Here is a 24,473-nt window from a genome sequence, read left to right on the forward strand (position 1 = left end):
CTGTGAAATCTTGCATGCATTGATTTCAACCCTTCTTATTAATAACTGCATTGTTTCTGTTCAGGTAAACTGACATCTCATTGTTCAAAGAACACTTCAAAAGTAACTAGTAGAGTCATCTCTTGAAAACTGACAAATTTGGCATCATGATGTTATCAAGTACCTGCAGAAAAAGGGTTTAGCCCCCAACGACATTCATGCTAACATGGTTGCTACATTAGGGGATGCCATTCCAGCTTTATCAACAATCCAAAATTGGGGGAAAGGAGAGTCCTGAAGATGACCCAAGGTCTAGATGTCCTGCAGCTGTCACCATCAAGGAAAACATTGATTATGTTCACCACATGAGATGGATGGCAGGCAACTGACTAAAAATCAGATAGCCAATGCTATTAGCATATCACAGGAGAGAGTTGAGAATATTCTCTATGTAAATTCAAAATGTTGTGTACAAAGAGACTCAGGTGATATAGGTCAACAGGTATTAGTACAAATAAACAAAAACTTTTTACACAGAATATCCACCAACTGTAACTTCACCAACACAAATACATACCCATTAGACAGAAAGTTCTTGACCTAAGAATTAGTCCACTCTTCAAATCTAACATACATCAATCTTAGAGCCAACACATTTAAGAGTAGTTATTATAAACAAACACATTTCTCCATAACACCAGCAGAAGAAATACTCCTTTATCACAACACATCTGGTCACTAAAAGAAAATAATAAACCCTGTACTATAAAGCAGAAAATACTCTCACTATCCAAACCTTATTCTGATAACCATAAGCCTTGCCAATTATGCACCACCAAATCACTTGAGATTTTAATAGTCTCTTCCAAACTACTAAATAAAAATTCTGAACTAATTATATGCCTACATAAAACTTACAAATCACTCAGACACTTCAAACCCACGCAATTCACTAATAGATAACACAGTCTAGCATAATCCGTTCTTCATAAAATTACGTTTTAAAAAAAACATAGTTCACAGAGCTAAGAGTTTTACCTCTGTTGGCAACAAAAGGCCTCCCTCAGAATGAAAGATAAAATGTATAATGCTTGTGTATGAATGGCTATATCCATAGTAGTGAAACATGGGCTCTGAATGAAGAAGACATGTGCAGACTAGACAGGAATGAAGGCAGCATGCTCCATTGGATGTGCAACATCAGTGTGCATGTATGACAAAGAGCAAATGTGTTGAGAGAAAAGTTAGGCTTAAAAGGAATTAGACGCAGCTTGCAAAAGAAGAGACTGCGTTAGTTTGAACATGTGATGCATATGAATAAAGAAGTGTATAAAGTGCATAAAGCTGTATAAAGAAGTGCCAATCACTGAAAGTGGATGGCACCTGTGGAAGAGGGAGATCCAGGAAGATATAGGATAAAGTGGTGAGGACCAATCTCAGGATGTTGGGCTACATTGAGGAAATGACAATATACTGAGATGTCTGATGATATGAGGTTCTTGAGAAGACTCACCCACGTCAACAAAACTGAGTTTTAGAAGCACTATGGGTTCCACCCACATGTAACAACAATAAAACTTTTCCCACACCCTACCCCAACAAACCAAACTACATCTCTTCTCTTCTTCACATTTCCTCTTTTCATGTACTTAACTTATGCTTATCTCATGCTCCACAACCCTGTCCTCATTTCCATGCTCACTGTATCATTGCTATCCTGTTGCTCTACAACCCTCTATACACCCTGGTTTCACCAGTCACTGTATCCCCCACCCCACACACACACTCTTTGAAGTCACTCTACTCCCTAGCTTTTATATTTTGACCCCATACCTTGAGGGTATACCATGGTACTTTACCACCATCCATCTCTCCCTTGCTCTACTCTACCATCCCTTTATATTCTGATCTCTGTTTGTTGTGAGTATACCCTGGCACTTGGCCACCATCTCTCTCCCTCTTTCTCTCTCTCTCTCTGACTAGGTAACCATGTATCTCCTCTACAGCAAGACACCTGTTTCTGTCACTTTATCACACTCTAACCTTTGTCTGGCAAGTTACTTGGTGACCCTGCCAGTGCTGGTGCCATGTAAAAAGTATCCAGTCCACACTGTAAAATGGTTGGCATTTGGAAGGGCATCCAGATGCAAACACCATTCCAAAACTAACTTCACCTGTGCTAGTGCTACATAAAAAACACTCAGTTCACTTTGCAGGGTGGTCAGTGTTAGGAAGAGCATTCAGCCATAAAAACAATGCCAAAACAAACACTGAAACCTAGTGCAGTCTTCTGCCAAGCCAGCTCGTCAAATCATCCAGCCCATGCCAGCATGGAAAGCAAATATTAAATGCTGATGATGATGATGGTGATAGACCCTCCTTGTATTTGTATATACATTTATAAAGGCAGTAGCTATCTATACACTGTTATGATAAGTAGTATGCAAGTATTTCAAGGAATTTAGCTTAACACACATAATAGTGTATGTGCATACTTGTGTGGATTTGTATGCAGGATTATATCTGCATTTCTTTGTATGGGTTGAGTATAAAGTTTTTACATAAATGCATGAAAATTTATATTTGTGTTTGCATGCATGCATAGGAGTGTCTATGTTCATGTATTTATTTATAAATATATATGTTGAGTCACTATCAGAACTAGAGGAGAAGTTTCAAGTGTGGAAGCAGGGACTAGAATCGAAGGGCCTTAGAGTCAAACTAGCTAAAACCAAAGTCCTAATAAGTAGGAAGGTAGATAAAACACAAAACCCTTCAGGTAGATGGCCCTGCTCAATCTGTAGAAAAGGTGTAGGTAGAAACTCTATAAGATGTACCCTGTGCAAGCTATGGACACATAAGAGGTGCAGCAATATCAAAGGCAGGTTAACTAGGAAGTTAGTTTTTGTATGTGGCAGGTGTTCAGGTGCAATAAACACTGTAAATATGCAGGAAACAACTTCTGTCTCATTCCAGGGAGAAAAATCTAGAGGTAGTTGATAGCTTCTGATATCTGGGTGACCAACTTAGTAGTGGGGGTGGGTGCACTGAAAGTGTAGCTGCTAGAATAAGAATAGCAAGGAATGAAGCCAGTATGCTCCGATGGATGAGTAATGTCAGTGTGCATACTAGACAGAGTGTAAGTATCTTGAGAGAAAAGCTGAACATTAGAAGCATCAGTTGTGGTGTGCAAGAGAGATGATTGCGCTGGTATGGTCATGTGGCGAGAATGGATGAGGATAGCTGTGTGAAAAAGTGCCACACCCTAGCGGTTGAGGGAACTCGTGGAAGAGGCAGGCCCAGGAAGACCTGGGGTGAGGTGGTGAAGCACGACCTCCAAACATTAGGCCTCACCAAGGCAATGACTTGTGATCGTGACCTTTGGAAATATGCTGTGCATGAGAAGACACGGCAAGCCAAGTGAGACCAAAATCCAAGGCCTCTGCCAGGGATGTAGCCAGCCCACTTACGTGTAACATTCCTTCATTGGACACTAAACTCCGCTTGCGAAGACATGGTGAGGCAAGTGAAATCGGAATCGAACTAAATTTGTAGGAACACTAAACTCGGCTTGCGAAGACCTGTTGGGGCAAGCGAAAGCGAAATCGAGATGGCACTTGTACCAGTGTGGCACGTAAATAGCACCAGCGTGATCGTTACCAATGTCGCCTTCCTGGCACTTGTGTCAGTGGCACGTGAAAAGACATTCGAACAAGATTGTTCGTCGCCTTCCTGGCACTTGTGCTCGTGGCACATGAAAAGACATTCAAGCAAGGTCGTTGCCAGTGCCGATGGGCTGGCCCGTATGCAGGTGACACACAAAATACACCATTTCGAGCGTGGCCATTGATCGTTACCAACGTCGCCTCCTTGGCACTTGTGCCAGTGGGACATGAAAAGACATTGGAGCGAGATCGTTTTCAGTGCCGATGGACTGGCTCCTGTGCAGGTGGCACGTAAAATACACCATTTCGAGCCAGGCCGTCGCCAGTACCGCCTGACTGGCCCTCATGCCGGTGGCACATAAAACACCCACTACACTCTCGGAGTGGTTGGCGTTAGGAAGGGCATCCAGCTGTAGAAACTCTGCCAAATCAGATTGGAGCCTGGTGTCGCCTCCTGGTCCACCAGTTCTGTCAAATCGTGCAACCCATGCTAGCATGGAAAGCGGATGTTAAACGACGACGATGATGATGATGATATATGTGTGCATATGTGTACATGTGTATATATGTTGTGTGCGTATATGCAACCAGGTGTAAGTGAATATGTAAGAGCATATATATTGTAGGAGCATGAGCATGTGTGTAAATAGGTGTTTGTATTTGAATGTATATATGTGCATGCATGCATATGTACATGTGTATATATGTGCATACGTATGTTTATGTATGTACTTATATGCAAATATAAGTATGTTTATATATATATATATATATATATATATATATATATATATATATATATATATATATATATATATATACATATATATAATATATATATATATATATATATATATATACATATATATATAATATATATATATATATATATATATATATATATATATATATATATATGTATATGTATGTATATATTATATATGTCTATCTGTATGTATGTGTGTATGTATACATGTGTGTGTGCATTGATTGCTTATATATATATATATATGCACACACACACACACATATATAGTATGTACATATAACAGTGCAATCAATTATAATGAATCGGAAACAGACTTCAGCTAACAATTGAGCACAAAGATTATAGAGATTAATGGTGAAACTACTATTGAAGGAAAACTACAGATAGCATAATCTCGGTAAGACATGAGCACTAGAACTACTACAAATGGCAATCAAATCTCCCTTTGATCATAGACCTGCTCAATCAGGTTTGATCTTGAGATAAACAACAACTATAAATTGGTAGGACCCCTATAACCCTTTAATATTTAAACAGGCTATATTCAACCCAAATATTCCACCTGTCCTATGTTCACATTGGCCAGATCTAGCTTCTCACACCTACCCTATAATGTCATTCTAAAAATAAACACATCATCAAAATATCAGAGTTATGATATAATACATGATTAATTCAAAACAATGTGAGTAAATAAGAATTACACATGATAGAGTAATCTAAATGTTAAAGGATTAATGCATTCATTAACTTAGACAAAGCTTTTGGTATAATTCTACAATCAGAAGTTGGTAAATAAATGATAAAGTTAGGTAGAGGATAAAAGCTTTGTGAGGTCTAGTGAGTCATTGTATACATGCAGTTTATATGCTTCAGTGTGCAATGAAGCTTCTAGTTTATGTGAGTATGTGCTCCAGATAACTAAACTGAACTTTCAAAAATACTTCAGTGTAAAGCACATGACAATAAACTATCAAAAACTGAATTACAAATGCAAATTTATATTCTTATTTTGATAAAGTTTGCTTATTTGGTTAAGTCTATTTACCAAGGAAAGACAAATACTGATATTTCAATCAAAGCTCTTCAATGGAGATGAAAGAAAAGACTTCTCTCTCCAATAAAGTACTTGCTCAAAATGTCAGTATTCTCAGTCCCAGTGAAATACAAACTAAACTTTAACAAATAATCTTTGCCATGGATGCAGGCATGACTGTGTGGTAAGACGTTTACTTCCCAGCCACGTGGTTTAAGGTTCTGTCCCACCACATGGCAAATTGGGCAAGTGTCTTCAACTATAACTTCGAGTAGACCTAAGTCTTGTGAGTGCATTTAGTAACTAAAAACTGAAAGAAGCCCCTGTGTGTGTGTGTGTTTGGCTTTGTGCTTGTGTTTTTCCCCACCCTCACCACTTTACAACTGACAAAATACCAGTCTAGTACTGGTGATTGAATTTTCTCTCTGTCTTTCTCATTTTCTTTCTTCTTGGAAAACACTGGCTGTGCTCAGTCAATCAAACAACAAACAGTTTAGACATAATTATGCAGAGAATTGCAAGTAAACAACATAACCATTAAGAAAACGGATGCATAGAGAACACACGACAATGAAGAGGAAATACAAAAGCACACACCCACACACAAAAATATACATACAATGGGCTTCTTCAGTTTTTATCAAGCAATTTGATGTACTGGGTATTGGCCAACCTGTGGCTATGGTATATTATGTTAGCCAATAATGTCCATGCAATAAGACCAAACCATAATCACATGATTCTGAAGCAAACTTCTTCATCACACAGCCATGCCTGTGCCTATGAATATAATAAATTTTCCCTTGGATGCAACGCCAGTATATTGCAAATATGGTTACAGGAATAGTTCTATGGTTAAAAAGTTCAATTGAACTACATGGTATATTCTATGTCTTCTACCAGAGCCTTGGTTTGACCCAAGCCTACTGAGTGAAAATAGGTAGACAAAAACTATGAAGAAGCATGTTAGAGTAACTGTACCTTTAATTTGTCTCGGGTTTAATGTTATCCACAAGTGTGTTAGATCAAGTCTCCTCTGTTCTAAAAATCATAACCATGTCTCCTACCTGAGGATAGCTTGATATACTGATGCCCTGCTTGCTATTGCAGTAAATCCAATCAGTAATAGTTTCTTCCTTCTTTGTCCTAGTCTTGGAGGCCTTGCAAATATCATAGGTGCAGCCCTTCCTCTTCTGACTAAACCATATCAGAAAACCCCCCACAAAAAACACCTATATAGGCACAGTTGTGGCTGTGTGGTAAGATGCTTCCTTCCTAGCCACATGGTTCCAAGTTCAGTCTCACTGCATGGCACCTTGGGCAAGTGTCTTCTACTACAGTCCCTTGTTAATTCAAGGTGATTGTGATAAATCAGGTGTTGTGTAAGGCCTACCCCCATTCACCCAATGCAAAATAAAATGAAAAAATTAAATCAAAGTTGTAGTATGTTATGTTGGCACCAGCACTACAGTTGTGGTCCAACTGGAAAGAGAAAGGAATTTGAACAGCGATACATGAAAACTGGAACATGCGAAATAAATGGTTTAGATGAAAGAACAAATGGTAAGCTGTACACAAACAAAAGACAAGGCATTGGTGCCTGTGAAAAAAATACATGAATTTGTTGCTATAATAGACTGACTATTTAAAAGTAAATTTACAAGAAGGAAGAAAGTCTTGTGGTTAATAAATGCAGCTGAAAGGTAATTACATGTTAGATAGGAGGCCAATTAAAATTATGATCACAGACATTATATGTAGGCCAACAGTTATTTCAAAAATACTAATGTCCTGAAGTAAATAGTAATTCACTTTCAGATTATTTAGGAAACAGTAGAATCCTCAACGACCATAGAACTCCTAAACTTGGCTGAGAAATCATGAATACAAAGGAAGCAAGCTATCTTCACGATAAGATACATTCACTATCTTAAGAATATATTTTAAGTCCTACTATTGTTATATATTCCCCTAACTGGAAATGGACACTAACTACCCTCCTATTTAACCCTTTTTATAACAACCTCCCTGGTTCTATGATACAAATTTCTTGTCTTAAAGTGACCTAATTAGATTTCTGTATTTGGTACAGAGAAGAGATGAAAATGTTATTGAGAGGTAGTTCTCAAGAAGAAAAAAAAAAGAAAAGATAGAATGTTAGTTGAAAGGCTTAAGGGCTGAGAGAAAGAACATTACATGAAGAGACAAGGAGTTGGGTGTGTTGTGCCTTTATAACTTATGATAGGAAATAGTTTACAAACTCAAAAGAAAACACCTGTTTGGAGTAATAGTAGAAACACTGCAATATACACATTTCTGAGGGATAGAGAAAAGGGGGAACGACAGACAGACAGAGAAAGTGAGAGAGTAATTAAGCAACTGGACATGTATTGGGTCATCCCATAAATACTGTGGATTTTTATATTTCTTTTATTTTTCAGAATTAAGATAAACAAAGTTCTTTTTTAATCTAAAATATACACTCTTTCATTTTCTGCAATGCTCTTCCATCTATCTGGTAGACTTGCAAGGATCCACTTCCAAAATTCACTAGTCCGTGATGAAAAATTCTCCTCCAGTACTGTTCTGACCTCATCTACAGAATTCATATTTTTTCCGTCCAAATGATTTTGAAGACTGTGAAATAAGTGATAATCAGATGGAACAATGTCGGCGAATATAGTGGGTGGGGCATTGTTTCCCATTCAAACTGCTCCAGCCTTTGGAATGTCATCTTCACTGTATGTAGTCAAGCATCATCCTGATGGAAGATCCCCTTTCGTCTTGAAACCAAAGATGGTCGTTTTTCTTCTAGCGCTGATTTAAGCCACTCAAGCTGCTTGCAGTAGATCTCCCTTGTTATTGTTTGGTTTGGGTTTAAAAGTTCCAAGTAGACTAAACCTTTCATATCTCACCAAACAGATAGGAACACCTTATGTGGGTGAAGACCTTCTTTAGCCTGGGGTGCCGGTGTTTCTCCTTTCCCTACCCAATGTCTTCGGCACTTGACATTTTTACAGAGAACCCATTTCTCGTCACCAGTCATTATTCAGTCCTAAAATGGTTTATTCATGAAACGTGATAGCAAAGAAGAGCGCATGTTCACTCTCTGCACGTGATTAGACTCATAAAGTTTGTGAGGAACCCAATTTGCTGGCTTTTTTGATGGCATGCAAGTGTCAATGAATGGTTGAATGACCAAATCCAAGCTTCTCTGCTAGTTCCCCAACAGTTATGAAGGGATTTTCTTCCATCAGGGTTTGCAGGATGTCCTTGTCAAGCTCTACAGATCTTCCAGGACAATGCTCGTATTCTAGGCTGTAGTTTCCAGCTTGGAATTTCTGGAACCACCATTGACACTGGCTTATGCTTATTGTCTGATCCTCATATACTGCATTAATATTTCCGTTGCATTGTTGCCTTTATTGAACTCATAAAGCAAAATATGCCAAATATGCTCCTTTGTCACTTCCATTATGGCTTTGAAAAAATAATTGTTAAAATCGAACTGCACTTTTCAAGACTTGCACTAAGATTAAGAACAAAGTAAAATTACTTCCAGCTTTTATAGCAAGTTGATGCAGGTAGTTTATCCCGTCCTCCTCTGACTTTTAGTTTATGCAATTGAAAAAGCAGCATTATTTATGGGATGACCCAATATTTAGTTTTTTGATATAAATCATGTTATGTATGAGTATACATAAAAATGTATTATTCATTTCTCATATTATCACAAAGATATATATGAAAGAAGAGTATAGTCAACTGAAATGACGCCTAAAAAGAAATTTGGTATGCATTTTATCAACCATGAGGGCTTGAAAAGTTAAACTGAACCTAGTAGAATTTGCAGTCAAAATGTTAGAACAGAAATATATTTTGTAAGATATTTTAGTTTGATACATAGCTATTTTCTCCATTCCATAATCCGATCAATAATAATCAAAAATTTGCTTTTGTAATTGTGAGAAAGAACAATATATCCACACTATTTTAGGCCTCCCTAAACAGGGAATCTTTCCAGCTATGATCAGTTATCTCAATCAACCTGCAACAGGAATATTCAGCAGTCAGATCATTACACCAGATGTTGCAATTCACTAGAATATTACCCACATGATCAACAAAATCTAACCAACCACGACTTTGTGTTGATTAGGCTCCAGTAACAATTTCATCTTTTGGCATGCTTCCTTCTGAGCCAAACCATCAGTATAAATTCAGCACACCTTGACTACTTGACAGAGAGCTTTGGGATATACCAGAGAAAGCATTGTGAGACAGCAGAAATGAGACAGCAAGCAAACATGGGCAGCTGCTAACAACAACTACATTGAACAATTGGTGACAGCAACACAATGACCAGTATCTAACTTTTTGACTACTACTACAATTACACCAAGAACAATAACATTCGAACTCACTCAACATTTTATCATTTGTAGTAACAGTAGTATTTGTTTCTTTGTGTAAGAAAAGAATAAAAGTTTTGTTTGTCAAAAATCACAACCTTCTCCAATGGTTTTATCATACAAACCTTATGATCTAAATTTAGAATGAGGACTATTTTCATTTTCATTTATCTATACTTACAATTTCAGATAATTCTCTCAGTTAAACTGTCCACATATTAAGGTTATTAGGCTTTAGGACACAAAGCCGATGAGGAAGCTTCTATATGTCACTTGACCTGCTAGAAATAGCAGTCAAGTCTTGTTCATATTACACCCTACAATTTTATATAAACACAGGAGACATTAAGTAATGTAATTTTACACACCTCTAAAAAGCTAAGCTGGAGTGCCTTAGATTATAGGACTGTTTGATCATAGTTGGACTGGGGCTAACCAGCAATAAGAACAACCAGCCTCTCTAAAGAATATCAAACTAAACACATTCGTTGTAGTCACACATCCTTCTTACAATAATATTAGCATGATTTCTTACAAAGGAGATACATTGCATACAGATTGATTTTACTACAGTTACAATCAAATGAATCTGTTTGAACAAAGTAAATGGATCATTGCTGTATAAATCTACCCTTATCATTCCATCCACTGATTGATTAACCAAACAGTTGAAACAATCTTTTATCGTTTCAGGATTGTGGCCATGCAGGAGCACTGCCTTGAAGAAATTTTAGTCAAATGAACCGACTCCAGTACTTATTTTTTTCTTATCTTAAATATTTTCATCATAAACCCATAACAAGGAATTTCCCAACTTTAAACATGTGTCAGCTTTATGTAAGAAATTTAATACGCTATCTTGTCACCTTAAGAAACATGTAAGCCTTCTACCTGCACTTTATATCTTTGTTAAAAAAATATCTCAAGTTTACGAGATAGTCTTGCTTCATAATACAAACAAAAATAAACACATAGAAATGCTGTATAAAACTTATAGTTGCTAAACTTGTCCAACCACTCACTGAGATTTAACATTTTATATTGCTTGTATTTAATAAAAAAACAACACTGAATCAACACTTTAAATTTGTCAAACATTACCAAGAAAATATAAGAGTGAAATATCCTCAAGAAAGATATCATGTATTATGATGAGTGCATCTGTTACAGTATCTTAATATTTGAATTGTCCATTCATATTTGCTGGCTGAAAGATTGAAGTATGTAGTTTAACCCTGTAGCATTTAAACCAGCTATATCCGGCCAAAAATATTCAAGCTGCTTTATGTTCAAACTAGCAGATCTGGCCTCTCACACCCATTGTATAAAGTCATTCTAAAAATAACCTGTCATCTTATTGAAATCTCTAAGTTACAAGATAATTTATGATTAATTCAAAACAAAGTGAATAAATAAGCATTACATTTGATAAAGTAATTGAATACTAAGGGTTAGATACCCACAAGATTATCATAACTTTGCATATTCTCACAATCAATGTTTTGGATTACCTAGACAGAAGTAACTCTAATGTCTAGATCAGTGTTTCTCAACCATTTTTTACCTGCAGACCCTTCGATTTCTATTTTACTCAGATGGACCCTAATAGCCACTCAATATTTTAAAAATCCTGTTATATTTTTATAATTAAATATCATTTGGAATTGCATGAAAGAAATTGTTAAAATATTCTGCGTAAAGTAGAAGTATAACCAATTTACTGCAGACAAATTTTAACAATAAAATCTTATATGATCCCCAGTTGAGAACCACTGGTCAAGATGATTGAAGAAGCAGTCTGACAGCCAAAAGTTCAAATCCTGCTAACGGAATCTCTGAAACAGATTGGCATTCTATTCAAAAAGACAAGTGAACCCACTTTGTTACAGAAATTTGCAGAGGTTCCAGCCTAAACCTTTAGCATTCAGATTATTCTGTTATATGCAATAATTATTTATTCACATCATTTTAAATTAATTATGCATTATCTTATAGCTTTGAGATTTTGATGATGTGATTGCATATTTTTACAATGACATTGTAGGATAGGTGTAAGAGGCCAGATCTTGATAGCTTGAACATAAGACAGATAGAATATTTCGACTGGATATGGCCAGTTGAAATACTGTGTGTATTACCGTTTGTGTTTTTGTGTATTATTTACGTTTTTTTTTCCTCCTCTCACATCTCATCACTGCTGTCTTTAGTCATGTGGTGTGTTGTGGTGGTGGATGTTACTGTTCCATTCGTGTTTTGTATTGAGATTCGGTCTGTCTACTGTTATGTGTGTAGCCTCTGTAATCTGTCTAAGTTTCATGTCAGTTCTATGTGTTGATAGTATTTTAACCTCTATGCTATCAATCGAGCTTCCATGTTCTGCCTAAGCATGTGGGTAGAGCACTGATAAGTTTTTCCCTTCTTTGAGCTCTCGCCAATGTTCACCTATACGCTCTCATATGCTGCATGCAGTCTCACCAATGCAGGTAGTTGTCATGTTTCTGCACCGTCCCTCAGTACATCATAAGCTATACACTACACTCCTAACCTTACAGTTAACCTGTGGGTTCATCCTACATACAACACAATTGTACTCCGTACAGGGGGACTTATCAAAGGAATAGGTATTGCAGAGCAAGGATTTTAAAGGGGCATCAGGCCCCTCCACTACTTTAATTCGTAGATTAGCCTTACTTAATATTTTTCTAAAAAGGTGTGCTAGTTCACTATATACATGACACTCTGGTATATTTTGTTTTCATATCAAGTGTTGACCTTATTTATCTTATTACTGGTCCTTTCCATACTGTTCCAAGATTTACTCCTGTACAGCAGGCTGATCGCTTTAGCATCACTCTTTATGATGGCTTTGAACTTACTCCTGGCTCCTTTACACACTTTAATTGTGTCCCTTTGGTTGTAGCCAGTGGTGGATGAAGTGTTGTGTGTGTCTTTCCAATTCCATAAGGACACACATGCGAGACACATTCCTCATCACTCTCACCAAGCCAGCTATCAGAATGTTGAACTTGGCATTGTCTGCAATCGCTGTGTTCTTGTGAACAAGGTACTTAGAGGCCATGAGTTTGGCATAATGAGGGTGAAGGATCTGGACTGTACCGTTCATTTCTAGCCAGAGTTCAGTGTCTAAACAGCATGGACACTGGACATTGAATGATGACGACGATGATGATGATGATGATGATGAAGTAGCCTTGCCATAATCATGCCATCTTTTTAGGATTATCTTGAAATGTTATTTCTGTTACTTGTTTCAGTCATTGGACTGCAGCCACGCCAGAGCACTGCCTTAAAGGGTTTTGGTCGAAGAAATCAACCCCAGGACTTATTCTTTGTAACCCTAGTACATATTCTATAGGTATCTTTTGCCGAAGAGCTATGTTACTGGGACGTAAACACACCAACATTGGTTGTCACGCGATGGTGGTGGACAAACATATATATACTTTATTATTATTAAAGCAGAAGAAATATCAGAAAAAAAAAAAACTGCTCAATTTCACATCATATGATTTTAAACCTATCAGCATTGATTAGAAAAAACCGTTAGTTGAAAGGGCCGATGAAAAGAAACCACTTTCAAGAGTGTATCTGTCAATGCAAATTGTATATTTTATACATACAAACTTTATTTTGTTCCATTCTCAATCTAAACTGTCTGATGAACAGGAACGTGAAACACCAAGTAGCAGTTTTTTGTGATATTCTTGTGATGTTTTAGCAGCTTTAATAATGATGAAGCATATTACTCTACCACCAGTATCCGAGTACTATTTTCCCACCTTGTTTCATATGTATGTGTTTACTTTGGTATATATATATATATATATACAAATAATAAATGAGTATATGCATATATACGTACATGTATGTACATACCTACATCTACATGTATATATAGATGCATATCTGGGTACATGACATTGCAAACAAAACAGACAAAATGAGGAACAGAGTACAGAAAACACACAGGCCACAAAGAGAACATTTCCTTCATCAGCTGCCACCATTCTAACACTGGCTGGCATCTGCCTCAGTCAGTGCTAGCAGCACAAAAAAGTACCATTCGAGCGTGATCGATGCCTGTGGCACTTGAAAAGCTTCCACTACACTGTCGGAGTGGTTGGCGTAAGGAAGGGCATCCAGCTGTAGAAACCTTGCCAGAACAGACAGGAGTCTGACAGCAGCCTCCAGGCTTGCCAGTCCTCAGTCAAACCGTCCTACCCATGCCAGCATGGAAAGCAGATGTTAAACGATGATGATATATAATGATATATATATAATTGATATATTGTTACACCAGTCAAAGTTTAGGTAAACTTCATCACCCACTCACTCACTCACTAACTCTCTCTCTCCCCACACAAAAATGAAACTCATTTCGGCACCAAAAATTGCAAAATTAGTTTTTCGGCTCAAAAATCGCAAAATTAGTTTTTCAAATCTATTCTGCAATCTGGCATTATTATATACATTATATACAGTGATTATACTAGGTAGGAAAAAGATATTTTGTTTTAATATTACACTTCGTTTCACTAATACATGCAAAAACTCTAACGTTTTTTTTTTGTAGATGAATTTATTGTTCGTTATCTCTCCACACACTTTGTTACCACTAACTTCTATAACCTCTGCATTTTCACTTATTCATTGCAAACTTCTTTGAATTCTCAATTTAATGTAATCCACACTCTCTCGAAAACGTATTTCTGCAAAATGTTATCTAAAATTATGGGTAAAGAAAGAAATAGCAAAAAATATTTGAAAATGGGGGTGGGGGGTGAAATTTCCGAGGGTTCCACCTCGCCCTACCTCGTTTTCCGGACCCCAAAAAAGGGTTTTGTAGCACATTAGGTCACCAGAATTCATTCAACAGAAAAAAAAAAAATTCCAATGATTCCAGGATGTGTGTGTGTGTGTGGGGGGTCCGGTTTCCCCTCACTACCACCATTTTTCGGAACAAAAATAAGGGGTTTGCAGCATATTATGATGTCAGGGTACTTGATTCCATGCAAAAAATCCGATTTTTATTTTTCTTCGTGAAAATCGTGCGGGTGAAAAGATCAAAATTTACCCTAGGATAAATAAAATAGAGTACAAGCCAAATATTGGAATAAATATGACTCGTAGTATAAATAAGTATAATTTATCCCTGGAATTTCAGGCCATGTATCTATTATGTAACAGTCATCAATATCTTTATGGACCAAAAACCTAGCGCACGAAAATAGACCGCAGTATTATAATCGCGGGCCACGAACAAAAGAGCTTCTCCGCAGTCATCCGGCGAGCTAGAAATAGCAACCAAGTTCCCGCGAATACACTACCCCCTTTAAAAAAATGAAGGACACAACGGGACAACCGCAAATATCAGTGACCATCGTACGGCTACTCATCAGGGATGATCTGGGTTTAAACAACAGCGACAATAATAATAATGATAATAATCGTAGACCAAGTTTCATAATTTCTCGATGTATTGTAATTCTCATTTAAGCGTGTTTACTTTCTCGATAAATACATTCTTATCTATGATAAACAGTTATGAAATAAAACGGGGATTACATAACGCAATAACATACAACGGGACGGGTGTGAAAAAAAAAAAAAAAAAAAAAAGGTCGAAGTGAAACATCGGCACTGAAAAAACAACATGATGAGTAAGGGTTTTTGAGTCATGAGCACTCTACTGCATAGCCTTCGTCGTAAATATATAATCATCGGTTCATTGGTTATGTTGATACGGAGGGAAATGATAGTATTATTAGTCTGGCGTGACCGTATACACACAGCACTGTTTCAGTACAATTAATATTGTATTGATTACATACATACTTACATGCGGGGGGGGGGGGATATATGTGCGTGTATTTATTTATTTATTTATGTGTTTCAGCCAAGTGGCTGCGGTCATGCTGGTGCACCACCGTGAGAAATATAAAGTGGGATATATATATATATATATATATATATATATATAATCTTATGATATTTACTTTGTATTATATTATACTTATTTATTGTGCTTTTAATTATAAATTTTTTCTATATGTGACAGTGGATTTTCATCGATGAGTTCATAAATCTTGGTTCTTTTCCCTAAAATTATATATTTATATATATTTTATACTGTGAAACTTAATTTAATTTTAATTCTTAATAAATTGATTTTAATTGAGTTTTTACTTGTAATTTTGGATTTTATCCCCAATATTATTATTATTATTATTATTATTATTATATGTGTGTGTGTGTGTGTGTGTGTGTGTGTGTGTGTGGTGTGTGTGTGTGTTAAAAACGTATAGTAAATGCGCAAACGAAACACACACACACATACGTATATATATATATATATATATATCTATATATATATATATATATATATGCACATACCATTATAGATACTCATTACATATACACATATTTACAAATATGCGTGCGAATGTGTGATTATGTGCATTTTATATAGATAGCTAAAATTTTGCATACGCAATGGGCCATGTGACTTTTTCTATAAACCCTGCAAGGTCAATTGGATAATGGTACACATGCACTTAGTGATTCTAAAAAGAAGCATAGAAATGCTATTATAAAAAGTTATATCTGGATTTTCTCTATGTACTCAGCAGAGTGACCAGTTATCCTAGTCAATAGTAGTGTGATTCAATAATTAAAGATATGAAGGTAAAGAAAGCCCTTAGTCCATCAGGAATCACCACTGAAATACTTAAAATATCCGTGGCTTTGCAGCAATACAGTCAACTGTTACAAACGTAAAGGAGATACCTTAGATAGAAGTAATTACAGAGGTATCAAATTGCTGGACCTCGTTATGAGAATTACAGAAAGAGTTACAGCCCAATTAATTAGGAAGACAATTATGTTAGATGAGATACAGTTGGGTTTTATACCAGGGAGAAATACTACTGATACTCTCTACTAAGACAGCTGCAGAAGTCTTTAGCTTAAAGTAAGCCATTGTACTTGGAGAGCCTTCAAGGGTCCCTTGCTCTGTACTCTGGTGGTCCCAAAGGAAGCTAAGGGTAGAAAAAAATGGCTTGTGAGAGCCATATAAGCAATGTACAAGAGTGGAAAAGACGACAAAAGATAGAGATGATTGGCAAGTCATTGCAGTTAAGAAGACCTGTCCATCTCAAGGAAGATGAGGTCTTAACAGCATTATCCTTATGTCTATATGCCCTGTCAAACCTCAATTTCCTAACATCCACCTCTCCACACTATTATGACACTATTCAGCTACTATAATTATAAGAGCACGATATGCACATATTCTAACCTTCTTTGTGCTACCTCTCCTCTCCTTGGAACCACTGCCTTTTAAAAGCCATCCTTCATTATTAATATCATTCCTTCTCATTTTATTTTCCTCTGATCACCCCTTTTTATACCTCCAGTTACTTAGCTGTCCCCTCTGAGATACATCTAGGACTGTCATTACTTTATTTGCTGTCATTCTCATCACTTTGTCATCTCTACTGTTGACAGCTTCCCTCCCATCTTTGTCCCCCACCCCACTCACTATAACTGCTCCTACATACCCCTGACATCCATCTCTGTTATTATACAGTAATACCTCACTTTATGAGGACCCGCTTTACAAGACCCAGGGTTTATAAGTTTTATTCTATAACTTTTTCAAGCACAAAATCCAAACTCTGAACAAAGTGCAAAAGTTTCTACTACCATAACAAACGCTTCTACATGTTACTGAGAAATTGATAGCGAAAAAAGCTTTTAAGCAAACAACTTTAGACTTGTTTTTTAAAAAGAAATCTACAAGTCTGTCTACGAGTGCTTGTGATCAAGTCTACAAGTGATGGTGTGCACAAATCTAGTGCAAGTGGAAGTGATTCAGAAAACAATTATATTTTTTATTATAAATGAACTTAACATTCTTTTTACTTTACATAAAATATTCTTTACATTCTACTGTTGTTCTATTGCCATTTATTTACGAGTATTATAAAGTTTTAAAGGTAAAATATTTTTCTGGGAACAAATTACGATTTATAACATTGCTACTATGGGAAATTATTGTTCTGCTTTACGAGCAGTCTCCGGGAACAAATTAACTCATATATTGAGGCATTACCATACATGTTTCTCTCATCCCCACATATTCTCTAATCCAGGGGTTTTCAAACTTTTTGACTTGCGGACCCCTTTATATTTCAGACTTTACCTTAGGGACTCCCTTATAAACGCTTATGAAATTTGCTTAAAATAACATATATTCTTACATTTATTTATTTAACAGTATTTAACAAATAGGTTTATTGTCAATTAAAAGATTTTGATTAAAAAACATATATAAAATCAAATTGCCCATAAAAAGTATTTGCTGTCCACGGACCCCCTGTCTTGTCCTTGTGGACCCCCTGTGGTCTGCAGACCGCAGTTTGAAAACCCCTGCTCTAATACATACACACACATACACAAATATGGAGGTTTAAACTAACATGGATTTTTAAAAGACCCTGAGCTTTGTAAGAATTACTTTCTGCAGTTGTCTTAATACACCCACCCATCCTGCACATTCATAACATAAAGAAAACAGTGTTATTAGTAACAAGCAAAGAGTCAACAGGAGAGCCAGCATGAGGCATGTGAGAAACTTCTAGTTTTGAACTTATTCACCCATTATTACTGATTCTTCCATCCATAGTTTGTCATATTCACCTTCTTGTATTTTGAGAATATGCTCTGACCCCTCATCAACACCCTTGTTGTTTTCTTTCCTGCTACTTCCACTATTCTTTATATAAAGAGGGGAAGCCACGTATCTCTTCCATAACAAGAGGCTTGTGCCTGTCCTATCATACTTCAGCTTCTCAACACCTGACATAAACCTACATTTCTTTCAACCAAAACCTCCATTCAGCCAAGGGGGCTTTTCCTTTGTCTTGTAAGGTACTTGGTAACTTCATTTGCGCCAGTGTCATGGAAAAAGAAAACACCCAGTACATTCTAAAAACTGGTTGGAGTTAGAAAGGACATCCACCCAAAGAAACCCATAAAAAGAGATACTGGAATTCAATGCAGTCCCACAGTCCTCCAGCTTGTCAGTTTCTGCCAAACCAAACTTGCCAGGGAAGAAGGACACTGAATGATGATGATGAGAATGTGTGTGTGTGTGTGCATATGCATGTGTTGCAGGCATGGTTGCGTGGTAAAAAGCTTGCTTCCCAACCACATAGTTTCAGGCAAATATCTTCTACTATAGCCTCAGGCCAACCAAAGTCTTGTGAATGGATTTGGTAGATGGAAACTGAAAGAATTCCATCATATGTGTGTATCTATGTGTGTGTGTGTCCTTGTGTCTGTGTTTGTCCCCACCACCACCAACACCACTTGACAACCAGTATCAGTGTTTACATTCCTGTAATTTAGCAGTTTGACAAAAGATACCGATACAATAAATACAAGGCTTAAAGAAAAGTAAGTCCTAGGGTTGGTTTGTTTGACTAAAACCCTTCAAGGTGGTGCTCTAGCACAGCTGCAGTCAATTGACTGAAACAAGTAAAAGAATAAAAAAATGCCCACACACATCATCATCATCATCGTTTAACGTCCGCTTTCCATGCTAGCATGGGTTGGCCGATTTGACTGAGGACTGCTGAATCAGATGGCTACACCAGGCTCCAATCTGATTTGGCAGAGTTTCTACAGCTGGATGCCCTTCCTAATGCCAACCACTCCGAGAGTGTATTGGGTGCTTTTATGTGCCACCGGCACGAAAGCCAGTCAGGCGGTACTGGCAACGGCCCATATATATATATATATATATATATATATATATATATATATATATATATTGGCATACAAACACACACACATATATGATAAATTAATATTTCAGTCAGGAAGCCCTGGGTAGCTGTATTTCACAAGGCTTTCTGTGGTTTTTATTATATCTTCACTCTTTTCTACTTGTTGAAAATCTTACGACACAGTATGTGTGTGTAAATATATGCATGCATATATATATGAGAGAGAGAGAGTGTATGTGTGATGGAAGTCAACTCGTGACCAAGCAAGACCATTTTCTGAACTCAGTAAGAATCCAGAATGTTTGTGTGAATTTGCTTTGAGTGGATAAAGTGTTGCACAGCACTGAACCCATTTTTTGGTGCAATCTGCTATAAAATCAGTGGCCCAACTGATGTTGAGACAACCAGAAACCAACTGCACAAGTTTACATTCTCCTAGAGGGAAGTCCTGATTAGAACAAAGGCTCCTTCACTCCCAGTGGTTCACATACTAGTTAGTTCATAACTGGGACCCTAACAGGTGCTACTACTCCTGGTCAGAGTAGACCTGAGAACAGTAGTGGCTAAGAGATTTTTCCACAATCCTCAAAATCCTGGAACTCCCATACCAAGGCTCCACTATTTGATGCAGCTTAAAGTCAAATATATATTTTCTTGTAATTACATTCAATTCGCCAGACACTATTTGTGTCATTATCCATTGTCTTTTCCTTCACATTTCAGGTATACTGAAAACCCTTTTTGTCATTCATTCAATCTACATAAATACACACCTGACTGTGCCATGAGTTAGCCTGCAAACACTCCAGTGGAGGTACTGACCCGCCTCATTGATCTTCATAGCATCACTGCTAATCGGACGGTCATGCAACTGGCCACCCCAATGAAAGTCTCAACTGAGAAGGTCCACCACCCTATCATCACTACAGCTGGAACTAGCAAGGAGCGGGCTTACTTTGAGCAGAGATGGTCAGGCTACAAACAAGCCACTCATTTTACAGGTAACAACGTTATCTTCCAGCCTCTTGAATGCTGTGATGAGACCGTCAGAAAAGATCTCACACAGATGTACGGCATGCTGTACTCTAGCTATGAGCAAACAATCTTCAATCACATTAGCTCCCTGGCTGACCTCCAAGAAAATGTCATGGTCACTCATGTGCAGCCACAACAGATGCACCAGGACTAGGATGAACCCATCAGGGCCTTCGCTGCATGTCCTCAAGGGCAGGCAGGTGTCTGCAACTTTAAGGTGGAATGCTCCTCGGAGGCTTGCCATGCCACGGTTGATTGCAGTGACATCATAGTCCACAATGGTCTCATTCATAGGTTGGAGGATGAGGAAATCTGCCTTGACATCCTGGGTGACTCCAAGCAAGACATGACCCTTGAAGAAGCCCTGGAGTACGTCGAAGCAAAAGTAGAACACACTCAGCCAGCCAGCTCATGGGCCACAGCACCACCTCAAGCACTGTGGCCTCCAACTCATATAGGCACCACCACCTGATCAATAAATCCAGTGAACCCCATGATACACATGCCCCTAGTCCCTGCAGACACACTGCGGAAAACATAGCCATGGATGTTGTGTACAGAAATGCATGAGGAAATGCTCTGCCCACAACCACAAGTGTGCTACATATGGCATCTAGCACCACTATGAGAATGTCTGCTACCAACAATGCCATCCCCAGCAACAGGCTCAAACCAACGCAGCTGACATGGAAGACCACACAACTACAATATTCAACAGCCTATGCCTTGTGGTTGACCTCCCAGACGAATCCTCTACCCAAGCAATAATTCTTGACCACCATGTATACAATGAACTCTGCGATGTCTAGGTGAAAATGCTCTTCCGACCCCCATCCCTTTGTCACTACCTTCATTCAAGCCAACCCAGCTGACATGAAGGCATTGGGCTTCCCCACTTCTCTTTCATGACCGACTGCAGCTGTCACAATGCTATGGCAGACACTGGATGCCAGTCATGACTAGCTGGGACAAGTCTCCTATCCAAACTGGATTTGGACTAGTGCCATCTTATACTGGTCAACATGAAAATGACTACCACTAACAGCAGCCTCATAGATATCATTGGTGCTCTGACCCTAGGCATATCTGGGACTGCTCCATTCTCTGTGAAGTGCATGACCTGTCAAATCATCTATATCATTCCTTCAACTGACAAACTTTTCCTCTCCAAGCAAGCCAGTGTCATCCTCAGGATGATTCCTCCACATGATTGGAGAAAGCTGTGGGAATGTTGACACCTTGCTGGAAATATCTCCAGCAACGATGACGTAGAATGTATGCAGCTGCCCTCTAGGACAAATACCACCCCCTCATCCCACTTCACTACCATTCCCGGCCACTGAGAACCATGATCACCTGGAGAAGTGGCTGCTAGAATACTACAACTCCAGCACATTCAACGTCTGTGAACAACAGCAACTCCCCAAGATGTCTGGCCCACCGATCCGCTTAATAGTAGACCCTGATTCTAAACCAGTCACCCACCATACACCCATACCAGTCCTGGTTCACTGGCAAGAAGAAATGAAAGCAGGTCTTGATCACAATGTTCAACTTGGGAGTTATCGAGCCTGTCCCCATTGGCACACCTGTCACCTGCTGCCACAGAATGGTGGTATGCCCCAAGAAGTCTGGAAAACCTTAACGGACTGTTGGACTTCAGTCTCTCAACTGACACACAGTCTGCGAGACACATTATACCTGATCCCCATTCCACCAAGCCCACTCTGTACTGCTACACACCCAAAAAACTGTCTTTAACACTTGGAACAGCTACCACAGCATCGCCCTCAATGAGAGGGACTGCCACCTAACCCCCTTCATCATGCCCTGGAGTCACTTCTGCTATTGTGTTACATCACAAGGATAAATGCTTCAGGGAATGGCTACAGCCAATGGTTCAACAAAACTGTCTCAAGCATCCCCCAGAATATGAAGTGCATCAACGACACCTTGATGTGGTTGAACACCATTGAGGAAGCATTCTTTCAGGCTGTCCAATGGCTCGATATCCACAATGCCAATGGCATCGTTCTGAATCCCATTAAGTTCAACTTTGCCCAAACTACTGTCAAATTTACTAGGTTTCAGCGTTAATGACAATTATAGTGTGGATTAGTACTTGTTGAATGATGATAATATAAATATCCTGTGCAATGCAATTTTAGGGAGTTCTCTTCATAAAGCCACTGATTGTTCTTATAATTCTGTGAAAGGCTAGGATAAACTTTCAATAACATTTCTTGAGATGGTTTCATGTGTGTTCCACAGTTATTTTGTATTTTGGTATCTTCACCTTCAGTTTCAACTGCTAAATAACCATTATTCCCAATGGAAATATTTTGTTAACTGGACAGCAGAGATCAAGTTGGTAGAAAGATATAATTTTTTTTTCTTTCTCAGTGTAGAATGAGCAATCTTGCTACTAGTGAGAAAAGTTTCAGCAATTCCAGGTGTGGTCACTCAACAACAATCTACACAAATGAACAAATGTTTACTAAAATTAGGTTAATCAAAATTTTTTTCCCTACCCACCACATACAGAAATTGCTGGAAATAATGAAATTGTTTGATTCTTGCATACAAGTTGCATGGTTAGCAAAACATTGGCAATGAATGCATAGAATGAACTAAGGCAGTCAAGAAATGAAATTATATTCTGGGGGGTGTAACATTTGTCAGTAGAAACAAAGGAGTGCAAATAAGTTGATAGAAAAGAAGGTAGAAGAACCAGTTGCAATGTACGAGAGAATACTCCCTTATAGTTCCAAATGCAGAAGGTCTAACAAAAACTGAAAACATATTTTGCCTTTGGCTCCTCTATACTGTGAGGTCCTAAGCTGTGTCATGCTTAGCTAATGCCTAAAGCTGATGCTACTCCACTGGTATGGACATGTGATGTGTATCAAGGATGACAGATGAGTAAAGAAGTGCCAAGCAATCTAAAGAAATCTGCAAAAAATATGGGATGAAAACTGATCTCAGAACGTTGTATTTCACAAAGAAGTTGATAAAGGACTGCGACAAGTACTGGAGAAGACTCGTCCAACCCACGTAAGCACGGAAAAGCAAGAATAAAATGTAAATTTAAAATGCGGAAATATAATTATTTTAGATATTGATCTCCACCAGTAAGTCAATAGAGTATCACTGCAGTAAATGTTGTTGCTGTCGTCGTCGTTTAGCCCCAGGTCAAGACAGTTTGAGCAAACTTATGACAAAAAGTGTTACGGACATGTTCACCCAGTTTTTAGTCATACAATGCATCTCAGACTACATTATTTGAGGTGCCCTTCCTTTTTATTAAGACGAGAGCAACGATTTAAGAGAGTTGATTGTTACTTTTAGCAGTTTGAACGACCAGAGAGGCTCCTTCGTTGGCTTCCTAAGGTTATCGCCACAGGAGGTGGTTCTCATGACTGGCAGAAAATATAAGCTGACAAACTGCCAGAGGCCGATCAAAACTCGCTATGATAGACGTGGCCTGCACACGACTATTCGGCCTACTAGAAATAGCAACCAAATCTTTATCAATGCACACCGTATCACGTTAAAAAGGAACGACAACTTAGACAACATGAGTCTGGGAGTACGAAAAGCTGGGATGGTCACAGCTGGAGCGTCTTTATTCATAGGTTTGCTTGTTCAGAGTTGACTTTGGGTTAAACAACAACTAGGAAGCTATGACGGAAAAGAATAGAGGTAAAAAGCAATTCGGTCCTAGGGCACTGAAAAGTTGATTACCGAACCACTTTGTTAGTACCA

The 24,473-nt window shown here is 38.0% G+C and overlaps 1 protein-coding gene across 1 annotated transcript in view; it reads right to left on the bottom strand.

Annotated features, from left to right (window-relative positions):
- Positions 1-24,473, bottom strand: part of LOC106870186 (autophagy-related protein 2 homolog B) — a 161,172-nt gene that overhangs the window by 135,736 nt on the left and 963 nt on the right. The gene's annotated exons all lie outside the window — the stretch shown is intronic.

The sequence above is a fragment of the Octopus bimaculoides genome, chromosome 3 (genome assembly GCF_046866305.1).
Source record: "Octopus bimaculoides isolate indiv1 chromosome 3, ASM4686630v1, whole genome shotgun sequence".
Taxonomy (NCBI): Eukaryota; Metazoa; Mollusca; class Cephalopoda; order Octopoda; family Octopodidae; genus Octopus; species Octopus bimaculoides.